Below are 16,623 nucleotides of genomic sequence, written 5' to 3' on the forward strand. Positions count from 1 at the left end.
GTCATCTTATTCACCATTTAGTTCTTTTATCTCAACTGTTTGACTGGCAACTGTATGTTCAAGATTTGTTATACGTTCTTTCTGGTGCTGCAATATCCTTTCCATGTTTAGAAATTTTCTATTGATCCGAGTCTCTAGTTCCTCATATGATGCATTGGAACAACTAACAAATAACAAGCAGAAAAACTATTAAAGACATTCGACAAGACATTTTTGGTGGTGCAAATGTGACAGAATAGGTCTGGAATAGACAAGTGAAAGACACAATAACTTGATTAAACTAGAATTAATCTTTGTCATTGAACAAAGGGCTATCACTACCAGACAATTATGTCATTCTTAGATCTTCCTATTTTTTCATCATAATTTGTGCGAGAGACGTAAGTGTAACAATAACATCAGTCCAGTAGTGAAATTTGTTCGCCAGACTCGTCTTCCTTGGTAAAAAAAAGTCCGCGACCATCATTTTACTTGGAATTTAAGTCCCTGGAGCTAGTAGAATATGTCTTGCACTTAGGTTCTTTGGGAAAGTTTAACATCTCTATTCTTATTTTTGTTCTATGAAAAAGGCCCTTTAAAAGTTTTATTTCTCAAGACATTCTTTCAAATGTATCAATACTAACACTAAGAAATGAAAATGTGTAATGATTTAAATTATAAAAGTCTGTGATATCAATTTCCCTAGTACACTGGATAAGATTATGGTTTCAATGTATGCTATTCAACCGTTTTTTCTTTGAACGTATATATTCTTTCATCACATGTCTGTTTTCACTATGATATATTTGATTTTTGGCAATGATGATCATGATATATAGACGACTAGAAGCATTCCGAAAAATAATTATTGATTGTGAGTGTCATTATCGAGACTAAGAGAAAATCAGCTATCTTAATTTTGTGGTTATCCGTTATAGTTAAGTTCTGACGATCTGTCAATTTCAGTGATATTAGGCAAGTTATCACAGTTATCTAAACAAGTATTTTGTACAGTTCTTTTTGTTGTTCTGTAGTACCCTTTCGTCTGAATCATGGAAGGGTTGGGCGCCCAATAACATTTAAACCCCTCCACATGCTGTATGCGCCAGTCCCAAGTCAGGAGCCTGTAATTCATTGGTTTCGTTTGTTGCTGTGGTACATATTTTTGTTTTGTTCATTTGGTTTCTTGTAGTATAGAGAGTTGTCTCATTGTCAATCATACCATATTATCTTTCTCATATGTACCTAGACGTTTATGTTGTGTTTTGAGTTTTGTTTTCTTTAAACTATGAATTTATTGTTTATTGCTAAATTTTCAGTGACAGATATTACATGTTTTTCAGCTTGATACATTTTCCAATGATTTGATTACTAGTTAGTACTCTTTGACAAGACGGGGTTGATTGTGTTGGTTACAGTGTAGGAGTACTCCTGAATACATGTTATTCTGCATAAAGACATGCGCATGCGTTAATTTTAAGTCTTGTCAGAGACTTTCACAGCTAAATATACAGTTTGATATTTTCTTGTTGTTAAAGCCATGATGATCTATAGAAGAACATATCTGTACCCAATTCCACTACAAGTATCTGCAACCAATAAACATTCCTGTAAACTGCTTATGTCACAAGAGAAATGTCTGACGACACTAAAGAAAATAGATGGTCGTATGACGTCAGTAGTGAAAGAACCAATGCACGACATGGTGGCTTTGGAAGAAAAAAACGTTGCCCGACTAAGTTATCCATTTTCTTCACTCCTTAATCAATAAAAATAATATATTTATGATTCATTTTTGTAATTTTGAATCATACTCGAACACCATCATTAAGTTAAACATTTAATGTGATAACAACCATCCAGCAAACATAGATCTGCCATGAGTGTTACTCAGTATCGCGCCATGGTGTTGGATACTTGAATGTGTTCTAACGAAAATGTCGTCACCTTGACTTGCCGAAATTATTACTGTCCCGATCACTTGTTCCTGAATATTGGTACCCTCAACAAGACCTATCGCTGAACCTACAGCTTCGGCGTTTTTAATTATTTCGTATGAACCATAGCTACTGGAATCTTCCCTAACACTAAACGTAAAACCATACACACCATCAACAGGGACTCTGAAAATTCCTGTGTATGGACTGTAGCCGCCATTAATATTTGTTTTAACCTTATCAAAAATAATAATACGGTTTTTGTCCAGCGTTGTTAAGGTCTGATTCATGTATGCGTAGAATGCTGTGGTATGAATAGGGACCGGAGAAGGTTGGATACCCTCTAGAAGTCGCTTATCTGAAAAAAAATCACATAATTTATTTTTACGACGCATACGATAATTATCAAAACAAATAAGTCAAAAGTCTTATGAAAACGTCTATGTTGTGTTATCAAAACAAATGAGTCAAAGACGAATATTTGATTATATTAATCACGTCTTTAGTCCGAAAAGTGGTGGATGTACAGAGGTTAAATTGCGTCTTATTCTTAATGTGAGACTTTGTTTCATTAGAATGAAAACCAACTAAGCAGAATCATTTTTGATTTATTGATTGTTGTTTAACGCCACATTCAGTACACTTGGCTACATCATGGCGGTAATTTGAAGAGGTACCATAATACATGGAGTTGACCACCGACCATTAGCAGTTACGATCGGTATAATCGAAACCTGTTACGGTTGATAGGCTTATGGTTTCCCCTTAGATGACTACTTATACTACTTGTCCACATATGTCCACAGAATTGGTGAAATGACGAATATTTTATCATATTAATCGTTAAGTCTTTAAGCCGAAACGAATAAGATGTAAACAAGTTTCGTTGTATCTATATTTCCTTTAATTCTCGAGATAATATTGATTTGAATTAGTCAGATTGGCTAGGACTGCATGTGAAAAAATGAATAACAAACAAGTTAAGTTGTATAACTTTAAATTCAGGTTTCTTAAAAAGAATTGAATAACAAAACCGAAATGTTCAAAAGTAATATATAACTACTGCCATGCATGATTTCCACGAGTTCTAAGAAATGAAGTTCCCCATTGAAAATTTTACGATCACCGTCAAAAGTTTGGTTGACCGTCAAACTGATAACAGCATATATTTCCAAATAGCTGTTACCACACAAAGGTCATCTTGGTCTTGATAGTGACCTACCAAATTCGACTTATTACCCTTTAAATAATATCACGAGCATCATGACGGGTGCCAAATGTGGTACATTTCTGGAACATCTGAAGTCATCCTCATATTTTTGTAGGATTCGTGTTGCTTAGTCTTCAATATTCTATGTTGAATAATGTGTTTCTTTGGTTGTGTTTGATCGTTTTTTGTTTTTTGCCATGTCATTTCCGGTGAGTTTGAAAGTTCATATTGTATCGGTTGCCTATCTAATGCTTTTCAACTTCGTACTTTATTTGGCCTTTTTAACTTTCAGCGTCACTGATGAGTCTTTTGTAGACGAAACGTGCGTTTGGCGTATATACTAAATTTAGTCCTGGTATCTATGATGAGTTTATTTTGGTAGTATTTTAGAGAGCAGGCTTAATGATAGCTGTTATTAAATTTTACTTACTTTTGACAAGATGAACTAGATTGTTATGCACTTTAGGATCTACTTTTCTGTTCAACTGTTCACGGAAACCTTTCAATTCTATTTTGTCCGAATTCTGCATTTTAACGTTAGCCAATTCACTATTTAGCTCATTTATCTCCATTTTCTGACTGGCCATGGTATGTTCCAGTTTTTGGATACGTTTATTCTGGTCCCGCAATAGCCTTTCCATGTCTAGAAATTTTCTATTCATCCGGGTCTCCAGTTCCTCCAACGACGCATTGGAATAAGTAACAAACAACAGCAGAAAAACTACCAAAGACATTCGACAGGACATTTTTGAGAAATGTAAATGTAAAATCGGTCTGAAATAAACAAGTCAAAGTCGCAATAAATTATTAGAATAGAATTAATCTTTGTCATTAGACAAATGGGTTATCATAACAAGACAAGTATGTCATTCTTAGATCTTCTTATCTTTTCATTATAATTTGTGCGATAGACGTAAGTGTAACAGTAAATTCAGTCCGGCAGTGAAATTTGTTCTCCGGACTTGTCGTCCTAGGTAATCAATTCCGTAACCATCATTTGACTTGGAATGTAAGTCCCTGGAGCTAGTAAAACATGTCTTGCTCTTAGGTTCCTTGGGAAAGTTTAATATCCCAATTCTCGTTTGTTTTTGGAAAATGGTCCCTTAAAATGTTTATTTCTGGAGACATTCTTTCAAATTAATCAATTCTAAAACTAAGAAAGGAAAATTTTTCATTAATTAAATCCTTAAAGTCTTTGATATCATTTTTTGAAGACAACAGTCCGTTTAACTAAAGAAATAAAACATCTTATAAAAAATAGTGAAACATTAATGCACACAACTGTTAAATAATTTAAAAACATTTCATTGCTTCCATCAAAATCATTTCATTTATGAAACATTTTCCACATAAAGAACATGGACATTTCTACCTAGGACTATTGATGACATGGAAATAAATTCCTAGGAAAATTAGGATGGGGACATACATTACTTACATGCGACATAATATACTAGTAGATTTTGTAACTATTGACTTTATGTACTGTTAATAATTGTCCGTCTTGACACCTTTTACCGGTAACTATTTATCTCTTACACAAGTCCTCATCATAATGCATTTTCTACAGTTAAAAATAAAACTGTTAGGAAACATCAAGATCAACATTCATGGGTTGTAATGTGCGTTTTAAAACGTCTCGAAAGATTGACTTCAGGTTTAAATGACTGAAAAGTCTACGTCAAAGATATATGATGTTCCACTAAAGAAACCGAACAGTTCTAGGTCCTCAATGCTTTGTACTTGTTTGGCTTTTTAACTGTTTTGATTTGAGCGTCACGGACGAGTCTAATGTAGACGAAACGGGCGTCTGGCGTATTAAATTAAAATTCTGGTACCTTCGGTTACTATTACATTTATTTTAAACCACAAACCACACAATCAAGACATCAGCAATATAACGATATGACAGGTTTGGAAAATGTGAAATGACTATGATAACTGTTACCTTTACATCAGAAAGATCATAAATATGATATTTTTTATGCAAACCGAGTCACACAGGACTATGATGTTGTGACCCCGCACAACCACTCGTAACAAGGGTTGGCTGTATGAAATGTTTATATGCGCAACAACTTATAAATGATATTATTATATTTGCAGGGTACAAAACGTTTTCACGCTCAATTGTGTATTATATAACTGTTATGTAACCTCCATTACGTCTAAGACGTATGTTTTAGGCTTTGTGATGTATGGTCATCGATAAACAGCATAAAAACCCACAATTCTATTTCAAATTGAAGTATGTACAATCAAAATATATTTATACGTTCATATGAGTGTTGTTGGGAGGCCGTTCTGGGAGACGTCTACTGATTATATTGTAACTTCCACAGCTGGTAAGGCGTTCTATAGTCGTTTGGTTCATTGAAAGAACGATTGTTAGTGACACTAAATCTTAATAGATGGGAGTTTATATCTTTGATCATGATCTCTATAGTTGTTGAAGTTACTTGTTGTGGAATGGTATACGGTTTGGTTGGTACAGCCATTACTTAAGGACTATTCTGTAAAACGAGGAGACGGATTCTAATTCATTCTATCTATTCTTATCATAACTGTTTGTTTGCTCATTGTTGATTATACTAGTGATATTAAAACAATTGAATATGTGAGCTACTTCTCACTAATGATACCCATGTCCGCTTAAAGTATATGGTAAACAGGGAATTGTTAAGTGATAAAAACGCAACACACACTATAGATGACTTATAAATCCTGAAACCAAATTTCAGAAATCCTTGTATTTTAATTCATGAGAAAAATGTGAACTTGGCTATCATGTGTAAAATGACACAAGTGTTCAGTAAACAGGAAGCTGTTGTTTTCAAAATGCTTCATAAAATCGTTAAACCGATATGTTTGCTTTATTTTATTAGATAATAAGCCTTGTTTCTTGATTTTTTTCAGATTATCGGGAATGAATCTTCAATTTGTAGAACAATACTCTGTTGTTGCCAGTCATGTAATAAATTACATCATAAATGGACATAACATACATTCCTTTAAAAATGCTGACGACACAAAAGGAAAAAAATGTTTGTTGTATGAAGGCAATAGTTCAAGATTCGTAAATTGCAATAATGATGATTAATTTAAACTGAAATCATTTTTGTAACTGTCATATAGGCTATAATGTGATATACTTTAAAATATTGTCATATTGACCACTTTTTTTACCGTCTTCCTTAAGTCGGGACTGTGCGCCTTATCTTGTCGACCCTTCATTTTTTCATAAGAATCGGAATTACTTCATACATTATTCAAAACAAGAAGACCAAAGAAGCCAGGTTATTGAATTTTACATTCAGATCTATTGATGTCGTTTTTTCCATTTACAATCCAAAATTTTCCGATTGGTTTTATTAATATATCTCCTGAACTAAAAATAAAAGAAACAACAGAGACGGTTTCCCCCGCCTAATTTTTAGACTTATACCTCAAATTGGACAAACACAGTCATCTCAGTACTAGAATCTATAACAAACGAAACGATGTTATTTTTGAAAGTATCAATTCCCCACCCCCCTTTTAGTAGAATATACCAACTTGAACTGCACATACGATATACATTTCCCAACTTATTCGGTATTCAAGAGCATGCAGCAACTACGAAGACTTTGTTTGAATCGTCACCAGTGTATAAACAGAAAGTTGATGAACCAAGGGAATGTCAAAGAAAATCTCGTTCTTTTTCTACAAATGTCATCGGAAGGTATCAATATCTTGTTGATAAAATTTTTGTACCAACTTTACAAATATCAAAAAATTGTATTGAAGTATAGATTCTGGATACTGACGTTGTTTAACATCAAAATTCTTTATTTACCTTTATGCTCTGTACTAATACATTCTGTCATTGTTTATTGTTCTCTGATAATTTTTGTATTCTTGTCTTTTATTTTTGCTTATTTGCTTTGTATATATGCCTTTTTGTGTTGGATGAGGTACTTTCCGTTTTGAATTCAGTATTTTTTGTGATTTTAATTTCTATGGCGGTCAACCACCAATATTTGCATATGATATGAGTTTCCCTCAGGCAAAGTAAACCTAAGGTGGATTTGGTTATTGCATTCAGGTCATTTTCTTCTCGAAGCTCTTCATATGTTTCAGTTCTAATAAATCCTTGTCTTTGGTTTTGAGAGCTCCAGGTGAATGTTAATCCAGAGAGGCGCCCCAAAGTTGTTAAATTTAAAAAATTTTTTTTTATTTTAGCAGTGATACAGAAATTAGGGAACTCCATGAATACCCTAGTACATTATAGACATTCAACAACGAAGGTCACTCCAACCGTGAGTGTTGTATAGGATCAAGAGAAAATCAGCTACCTGAATTATGTTTTACCCTTGTAAGTTAAGTTCTGACAATCTGCAATTTCAGTGATACATTTGTATTAGGCAAGTTATCACAGTGGGTGATTTAAACATGTATTTTGTAAAGTTCTTGTGTAGTTGTGTAAAAAGTAAAATCACAAAAATACTGAACTTAGAGGAAGATCAAATGGGAAAGGTGTAACACCTTTCCCCCAGAATCATGGGCAGGTTGGGCGTTTAATTCCGCCATATTCTGTATGTGCAAGTCGTCCCAAATCAGGAGACTGTAGTTCAGTGGCTGTCTTTTGTTGTTGTGTTACATATATGTTTTCCGTTCATAATTTTGTACATAAATAAGGCCGTAGTTTTCTCACCGTACAGTAACATATAGATTTTGATTTCTGCGTCATTTTGTGTCTTGTAGAGAGTTGTCTCATTGTCAATTGTACCACATCATCTTTGTCATATGTACCTGCATCCCAGCATTTTATTTTGTTTTTTTGTTTTTGTTTTTTTCAAACCATGGATTTATTGCAAATTTTTCGATGACACATATTACATGAATATCAGCTTGATATATTTTTATTTGATTTAAATATTATTTACGACTTCCCTAATCAAATGGCAAAACAAAAGCTGAACAGCATCAAACGAAAGGATTACAACTGTCATATCCCTGCCCTGGTACAGGAATTTTCTTATGTAGAAAATGGTGGACTAAACCTGATTTTAAAGCTAGATAAACCTCTCACTTGTATGACAGTCGCATCAAATTCCATTATATTGACAACTATGTGTGAACAAAACAAACACAATAAGTAAAAATGTCACAGATTGGGGTATAACAGCAACACAAACCCCATGTATATGTTAAACTGTGTCTTGTCGGAGACTATCAAAGCTAAATAAACAGTTTGAGATTTTCTCGTTGTTAAAGTCATGATGGTCTACTAAAGACACCTAAAGGTCATGACGGTAACAACAAATCTGTACCCCATTCCACTACATATATCTGCAACAAATTAACATTTCCTTAAACTGCATATGTCACATGAGAAAATGTCTGATGACACAAAAGAAAAGAGATTGTGGTATGACGTCAATAGTGTAAGTGTCGCAGTTCCTGACTAACAATAAAGATGTGAGCTAAACCTTTTGGTATACATTGAATTTCTAAAACGAGTCTTAGCAGATTGATCGATTGTTGGTTGATTAACGTCCAGTTGCAAATTTTTCATGCATGTTCAGGTCAAGAACAAGTTAACAATAAATACAATAGGTATGTAAAAGAGGCCATCCGGGATGATGGTCGGGAAAATTTGGACTGCCACTAGAAAAAGAGGGTAGATTGGATGAGCACAGATATTTTGCCTTGCGGACCCCCATATTACTATTCCCAATTCATCATTGGGGTGATTTTTAGAAGAAGAACAACAACAACACGGTGCTCATTTTGTAGAACTTGTCAAGTACGTGTATCACCTATTTGTAATTGTTCCGTAGTCATATTAATATTGATGTCGTTCGTTATTGGATTTTTGTCAAGTTGATGTTAATTTACAAACATGTGCTTTTTTGTTAATATAAACAAGAGTAAAAAAATCCGACTTAGTGGCTAGGGAAGAAAAACGAGGCTCGACTGAGTTACGCATTTTCTTCACGCCTTAGTTAATGTAAATAATCGACATATAACAGCATATGCATTTTTGTACTTTTGAATGAAAACGTAAAACCATCATGAAGTTAAAAATCTTTAATGAGATATTAACCATCCAGCAAACATAGATCTGCCATGAGTGTTACTCAGTATTAAACCATGGTGTGGGAGACTTGAGTGTGTTCTTACGGAAATTTCGTTACCTTTATCTGCCGAAATTATAACTGTCCCGATCACTTGTTGCTGAATATTGGTACCCTCAACAATACCTATCGCTGAACCTACAGGTACACCATTGTTCATTATTTCGTATGAACCATAGCTACTGCCGTCCTCCCTTACACTAAACGTAAAGCCATACACACCAGTAAACGGGACTGTGAAAATTCCGTTGTGTGGATTGTAGGCGTCATGTATGTTTGTTTTCACTATATTAAATATTAAGGTTCGGTCTTGGTCCTGTGTTGTTAATGCTCCACCCATGTATGCGTAGAACGCTGTGGTATGAACAGGGACCGGAGAAGGATCGATACTCTCAAGAAGTCTCTTATCTGGAAAGTCACATAAAAAGGTAAAAAGTATCATCAAAACTAATGAGTCAATAAATATTCTAAATGTGCGACTTAATTTTCTTAAATGTGTAAATAATCCTGGTACAGGTTGTACGATTCGCTCGTGTAAGTAACAATGTTTTAGATTTTAACGAGAGAAATTTATGTATTACTGAAAAATTATTACACCAGGGTTTTCGATATCACAAACTAGTCAAAACATTTACTTAATTTTATCATCGGTATAAGGACATCATTCGTAAATATAGCTCAACATGCAGACTTCTTATACGTTCAGGTATTTCACATCCAATTTTTTATGGAAATATTCTTTATAAAGCACAAAGGTGTCAGTATTCACCTCAAAAACTATCAAAACCTTTGAATAGACTTATTAAGAAGGGATATAGTTACGATACTGTTAACAGGTCATTAAAGATTGCATATTTTGGCGTTAATATTGATTCACTTATAGGGTCTTTGCATCGGAACTAAACACATTTATTCAAAAACCAGTTGTTGGCATGACACGGGTTATGTTCTTCTCATATATGTTATGATGGTATGATACTAAACCTCTAACGGGAAGGATTGTGCCTGATGTTCATATGATGAAATCATAATCTTTCAGTCAGTTTAATTGAAGTCTGGAGCTGGCATGTCAGTTAACTGCTAGTAGTCTGTTGTTATTTATGTATTATTGTCATTTTGTTTATTTTCTTTGGTTACATCTTCTGACATCAGACTCGGACTTCTCTTGAACTGAATTTTAATGTGCGTATTGTTATGCGTTTACTTTTCTACATTGGCTAGAGGTATAGGGGGAGGGTTGAGATCTCACAAACATGTTTAACCCCGCCGCATTTTTGCGCCTGTCCCAAGTCAGGAGCCTCTGGCCTTTGTTAGTCTTGCATTATTTTAATTTTAGTTTCTTGTGTACAATTTGGAAATTAGTATGGCGTTCATTATCACTGAACTAGTATATATTTGTTTAGGGGCCAGTTGAAGGACGCCTCCGGGTGCGGGAATTTCTCGCTACATTGAAGACCTGTTGGTGACCTTCTGCTGTTGTTTTTTTCTATGGTCGGGTTGTTGTCTCTTTGGCACATTCCCCATTTCCATTCTCAATTTTATTTGTATCTACATGAATAACATGACGGGTACCAAATAAGGAACAGGATCTGCTTATTCTTGATCTGATACCACACACGGTTTTGGTAGGATTTGTCTTACTGTGGATTCATTTTTATTCGTGGTATACCAATTTTCGTGGGTTTCGTGGGTCACAGCGAACCACGAATTTAAGAATTCAACGAAGAATAATCCCGAGAAATGTGTATGGAGTCGGATGTTTATTTCCGGTTATGTTATGCAGTTCTAGTATAGTGTTGACTAGCGATAAACATTGCAACATAACACCAATCGGAACAACTCGGCCTTTCTGGTTGCACGAAGAAGCTATTGTACTGCGTAGCGAGAATGGCCGAGTAGTTACGATTGAACATAACACGTGTTTGAAAGAAGATACAAGTATTTTGATTAAATCAATAATAAATATATCGAATATCAGTGATAATTTACTTTCTAAAATTGATTAACACTGTTCATGGAAAATAACTGCAAGTTGTTAATTACTGTGTCATAGTTTGATTTACTAGTGATTTAAAATCAATAGGATTAAGTACGGGGATATTGCCCGGAGGTAATATTGTTTATGACAGGAACATTTATTTTCGCACCTTATACTTATATGAATGTTTATTATATCGTGATTAGGGAAATGAGCTTTCAATCATAAAGTTTTGAATGCCTTATAGAATTCCGACAAGAATTTATAAATTGTAAAACAAACAAATAATTAGTTGTCTCTATCCATTATTGTAATAGCAGTTATCAATGAACACTTTAACCTAGAATGACCAAGCGAGGATTTTGACAATTCAAAACTTTTTCAATGAATTCCTTCTTTTTTGTTTTGTTTTATTATTGATCAAACCAAGGAGGTTATATGATCTCCTAAATCAAAAAGAATTCCACGAATTACGTTTCTGAATTTTTTTTTTGTAATCAGCGATCCACGAATTTACGTATACCACGAAACGTCTTTTTTTTTCTATCCACGAAAATTGATACCCACGAAAATAAATGAATCCACAGTATCAAGTCTTTATATTTTTCTTGGTTTAGTTTTTTATATAGATGTTTGTCTTTTGCTCGTTTTTCATTCGATTGCCATGTCGTTGTCTATTCGTATTCGTTGTTTACTATCCAATGCATTTCGTTTGTCTCCCGGTTTTAGAGGGCAAGCTTTCCTATAATTAATTAATTAATTTCACTTACGTTTGTCAAAATGAATCAGATTATCATGCACCTCAGGAACTACTTCTTGCTTCGACTGTTGATGAAAACTTTCCAATACTATTTTCTTTAAAATAGAAATCTGCTCCTGTTTGTCCAAATTCTCCGATTTAACGTCAACCAATTCACCATTCAGCTCCTTTATCTCGGTTGTTTGACTAGCCACGGTATGTTCCAGTTGTTTGATACGGTAATTCTGGTGCTGCAATATCCTTTCCATGTTTTGAATCCGGGTCTCTAGTTCCTCCAATGATGCATTGGAACAACTAACAAACAACAGCAAAAACACAATTAAAGACATCCGACCTGGCATGTTTTGCTAATCCAAATGTAGAATAAGTCTGAAATAGACAAGTCAAAGTCACAATTACTTTATTAAAATAGAAATAATCTTTGTCATTGAACCAGAAGGTTATCACTTTTAGACAATTATGTCACCGAAATCTATTTTCATAACTTTGTGTAAAAGGCCTGTCATAATAATTATGCAGTTTCAATGTAAAAAAGGTAGGGTTTTTAGTTCTCAAACGTCTCAAAAGAATCAAACTAATGTCATAATCAATGAAAAGTCTACGTGAAATATATATGTTCTTCAGACTAAAAGAGAGCCGGATATTTGTACATTCATTATATAAGCGGTTTACAGAGGACTTTTAAAAATTTGCCCCGCACAACAACTCCTGCCAAAAAGTAAGCCAAAAAAAGGCCCCAAAATTACCAGTACACCTTGACAAGTAGTTGCAATGATTCTTTAGTTTTTAGAGAGCATGGTTTTGCCTCCTTACGAAGCATTGAATTTTGCAACCCCATTACGACCGAACATGTTTATTTGCACATTGTTTATTGCCGGTCGGATAAGTAACATTAGATGACAATCTTTCCATATCCCAAATAATCCTAGGATTTTCATGTGAAAGGATATGAAGGATAAAACTTCGTAATATCGTAGAAGCGATATTTTTGCTTTATTTTCTGGCACTAGTATTTTGCATTGTTTCTTGTGTTTTCAGATTATCTGGAGTGTATCTTTAATTTGTTGAATAATACATTATTGTTGCTGGTAATTTGATAAAATACCTTATCGTTATATCTCCATCATAAATGGACATAACAAGTTTTCCTGTGAAATGCTTTGATCACAAGAAAAAACGTCTGACGCCACAAAAATGGTTCTGAATGAAGTCAGTAGTGCAAGTGTCACAGATTCCTAAATTACAACAATGCCGATTAATTTGAACTGTATTTATTTTTAATACTGTCATATAGGTCAGAATGTGAAATATCTAAAATCTGGTCGAAATGTTCACCTTTCTTTTTAAGTTCCTTTAATATATTGTTATCGACATTCAGTAACGAAGGTCACTCAAACCGTTACCAAGAATAGCTTTGGAGAGCAGTTTTGAGTGAATTGAGGTCACACTTTACACTCTAAGATGAAAAAAGCAATACAATTGCTGTTCCGTGGCATTCAGATGTTTCAAGTATGAATATCGTATTTCCTGACTTTTTCCCTTTTTAGTCGTTCATAGCTAAATGTTTTCCTGTTAATTTAACCGACATAATATAAACGAAAAACAATGTGCTACCTGGTGTCTATGTAAGTGAAGTCGTTCATTATTGAATTGATGCCAATATGATTATATTGTAACCACAGGATATAAACGGAAAAGAAAGAACGACCTAAAAGTGGTTGGGTTTATCGTTTATGTTAAGCATCAACAATCTGCCTCAATAAATAAACATGACATTTAATTTAGAAGCACAACTCCGGGTTCGTCATATTCTCGCTGCGTTGAGGACCAATTGGTGGTCTTCTGTTGATTTCTGTTCTTTGGTAGGGTTGTTGTCTCTTTGACTTATTCCCATATTTAATTCTCAATTTTATCAGATACTTTTCAATGAAACTCCAAAACAATCCAGCAAACGAAGTTCTTCCGTGACCGTTGCTCAATATCGCACCTTTGTGTTGAAGAGTTGAGTGTGTTCTAACGTAAATGACGTCACCATGAATTGCCGAAATTACGACTGTCCCAACCACGTGTTGTTGCATAGTGGTACCTTCCAGAACGCCAATTGCCGAACAACAACTTCGGCGTTTTTAATTATTTCGTATGAACAGAAGCTGGTACTATGGTCTCTTATACTAAATGTAAAAATATACACACCATCAACAGCGACTGTGAAAATTCCTGTGTTTGGACTGTAGCCTCCATTTAAATTCGTGATTACTGTATCAAATACTAAAATACGGTTTGGTTCCATCATGGTTAAGTGCTGGCTGGTGTATGCATAGAACGCTTTGGTATGGACTTGGCTCGGATAAGGTTGGATACCCTTAATACGTCGCTTATCTAAAACAATCACATATAATGATAATAATTTAATTCTCCACGCCTCTGTCTAACACACATTTCATCACAATCAGATTGAGCAAAATACGTTCCCTTGAAATATTATCAACATTTCAAACAGCTTCCAAACGGCTTATTACTGTTTGAAACGATTGGAAAACATATTTCAAACAAAATATCAGACAAAAACAATTTAACCGAAGTGATGAAGAAATAAGTCCTGGTAAACTTCATTTTGCTGTCCTATAGTGGTGTAGTAGAAAGAAATATCAAGTTTTTAAAGTCTTTGTTTTAGCTTGGTTTCAAAAAGGATTACATTCAACTGAAACATCATATGACGTGTACAATTTTATTTTATTTTGATCATTTTGTTTCACCCTAGTAGTATTTGTCCTGTAATGTTGTGTGTATTATTTTGATCTCTTTTGTGTGTGAACAAGAGGAGAAATTGTGAAAAACGTCAATAAAATGGTAAATACACAAATAGTTTAGACATCGATAGGTCAACATGCAAATCTAAAAGATAAGACTAGTGCCAAAATGTTTAGCTAAAAAGGGCATTTAAAACCCCAAGAAAGAAACCAAAAAAAAAAAATTAACCGTAGGTAAGCTGACAATGCCATGGCCAACAAAATAAGACGAAAAGACAACAACAGTACACAAAACACAAAATAGAGCAACACGTGAACACGAAACCTTTAAAAACGGAGAGGATTTCAAGTGCTTTAAGAGGGGAGATAAGCAGATCCTGCTTCAAATTTTGCATCAGCCGTGTAACTCGTTTTAGTAAAATCCCGGCGGAAGTCTTATTTGGTAGTTCACATTCTAGGACAAGAGGACGGGATTGTGATTCAAAGAAAGGAACATATCCGTCTGTGAATCGAATATGTTTTATCAATATACGAAAGCAATGCCCTCGTTTTTTCCATGTATCATAGCGTGATGAATATCAATCTCCGGCGCAGAGCTTACATCCGTTCCGTACTTACTACGTATCACTACACTAAATAGTGGAAAGGAAACGAGCGCTGTACGGAGATTGGATGAATATGTATCAAAATTCTAGGGAGATTTTTGTCTGGCTGCCTACCTCGGGACAACTTATATCACCCAGTTTTTATTTGGTTTGTTTTGGTCAGTCTTTTTTTTCATTCAGGTCTCAAGATCCGAAAACTCAAATAAGTAACTAACCTTCAACTACAGCAAACATATTACAAAAGACATTCGGTCAATTTTGTTGAATTGGATTCCTAATCTACCATAGAGTCCGTTTTAGTAATATTCATATTCGTACATTTTACTGTGTTTATTATAACAGCACGTCTCATTCAACAATTGGATTCCTATGTTTGCAGGGGATTTGTATTTCTATAAGCTTTATATAATCAACTTTTATATACTGCAACTAAGATATAAGTATTGCAAAATGTCTTTGTTATTGTCATTTTAATAGTTTAATATTCTGCATTTAGCGTTCCTGGTGAAGGTAGATCCAGAAAAGTGCGTCATACACATGACATGTGTAATTTGCTGTTTTTTCTCTTTGTTTGTAATATATATTCGGTATATAAGACAGTGTGTATGCATCTTAAATGTTGTTTTACTTTATTTTTCAATTCTCATTTGTTTGTATCCCGATCATAATTTTCCATATAATTGTTTTCAGATATTTCCATCAATTCAAGTTTTTGGATATAAGTCTTTATTCAATAACGTGCGATTATGTTTGAGCTTTAGCTTTGGTGGTTTTCTTGTTTGACTGCTTAAGGTAGATAGGGTGTCTTCCTCCATCTTGGATTTTGAAATACTAGAAAACAAGGTCTAGATCTTTGATGAAATGTGCAAATTTTTATAGTAGTAGGTAATTCATGTTTAAGAATTTTCATTATAAAATAGAAAATGCCATGTTTGATCATATTTATGATTGTATTTTACAAAAATAAGAATTCTTTTGTTTGATTCATTTTTTTCCAACTTTGTCAAATAAGGGGAGGCAACTCAAATGCAAGGGCAGATAATCCAGATAGTGTTACTTTTACAATAGAATGTGTTAGGAATTTACCCATTTTTACATGTAGCAAGGAAACGAGTCCGGTGACCCCATTTTTTCTTTTTCTTATCTGAAAGCATTATATTGAAGCTATCTTCTCATATTTTATCTCAAAATTCTATGGTGTGGTTTGCGTTTTATGGCGGAAAAATGGGTTTTCCATGCATAATCTATACAAAATCTTGACAATTTTGAACAACCTGTAGCGTGA

The 16,623-nt window shown here is 34.0% G+C and overlaps 1 long non-coding RNA gene across 1 annotated transcript; it reads right to left on the minus strand.

Annotated features, from left to right (window-relative positions):
- Positions 1-1,896: 1,896 nt before the first annotated feature.
- Positions 1,897-3,751, minus strand: LOC143075435 (uncharacterized). Its single transcript, XR_012978312.1, has 2 exons — positions 3,557-3,751; positions 1,897-2,274 (listed from the first exon to the last, which is right to left on the minus strand). It is a non-coding gene; the product is annotated as an uncharacterized LOC143075435 (long non-coding RNA).
- Between the last annotated feature and the right edge of the window lie 12,872 nt (positions 3,752-16,623).

Source organism: Mytilus galloprovincialis, chromosome 5, assembly GCF_965363235.1.
Source record: "Mytilus galloprovincialis chromosome 5, xbMytGall1.hap1.1, whole genome shotgun sequence".
Lineage (NCBI taxonomy): Eukaryota > Metazoa > Mollusca > Bivalvia > Mytilida > Mytilidae > Mytilus > Mytilus galloprovincialis.